The following is a 429-nucleotide window of genomic DNA, read 5'->3' on the forward strand; positions in this document are numbered from 1 at the left end:
ACTCACAAGGCTTTGGTCGGCCCGAGGCTATAGTAGAAGACACTTGCCCAAGGTGCCACGCAGTGAGAATGAACCCGGAACCATGTGGTTGGTAAGCAAGCTACTTACCACACAGCTACCCCTGTGCCTAATAATGAATTGTAATGTTTTTCTCCCTTTCTCTCTCTCTCGCTCTCATGTCTTCTCTCCCTCCATCTGAATATGTATATATCTCTGCATACATATGCGTTTGTGTTTGCTTCCAGTGCTAAAAGCTACTGCCACTAAAACAGGTTGAATATCCAAACAGCCACAAACAAACAGTTTCATTCCAATGACATCAGCATCATTCCAGATGTAAAAGCAATATTCCTTTCTAGTTTTAAAGGGTAAAGACTCCCTTCAATCATGAATGGCCATGGGATTGCACCTGGAAAGTTCCCCTCGGAG

General features: G+C 44.1%; 1 protein-coding gene across 1 annotated transcript in view; it reads left to right on the top strand.

Moving 5' to 3' along the window:
* LOC106879934 (mucin-17-like) overlaps positions 1-429 on the top strand; it is a 45,664-nt gene that overhangs the window by 15,113 nt on the left and 30,122 nt on the right. The gene's annotated exons all lie outside the window — the stretch shown is intronic.

The sequence above is a fragment of the Octopus bimaculoides genome, chromosome 11, assembly GCF_001194135.2.
Source record: "Octopus bimaculoides isolate UCB-OBI-ISO-001 chromosome 11, ASM119413v2, whole genome shotgun sequence".
NCBI lineage: Eukaryota > Metazoa > Mollusca > Cephalopoda > Octopoda > Octopodidae > Octopus > Octopus bimaculoides.